The sequence below is a fragment of the Penaeus monodon genome, chromosome 25 (assembly GCF_015228065.2).
Source record: "Penaeus monodon isolate SGIC_2016 chromosome 25, NSTDA_Pmon_1, whole genome shotgun sequence".
NCBI lineage: Eukaryota > Metazoa > Arthropoda > Malacostraca > Decapoda > Penaeidae > Penaeus > Penaeus monodon.
Window position 1 is genome coordinate 27,732,790 of NC_051410.1, and position 269 is coordinate 27,733,058.

Genomic DNA, 269 nt, shown 5'->3' on the forward strand with positions numbered 1-269 from the left:
ACTGTGTGTTCGTGTATATATGTTTGTGTGTGCATTTACCACACGAAATCAGAGAGCAAACATAGTTATATATTTCACCAATTTAGGTAGATTTGCATTAAGATAGGACCCTCGTAATCAGCTAGAACTCACCTATTCAACACGAAAAGGAAATTAGAAACATCTCCAGAGGATAATGCTTTTCTCAAAGGCTAATAATGAAACAAATCAAATACTACGAAAAAAGTGATAATGAAATTGTTGAATAAAGGAATTTGTAAGTAATCATG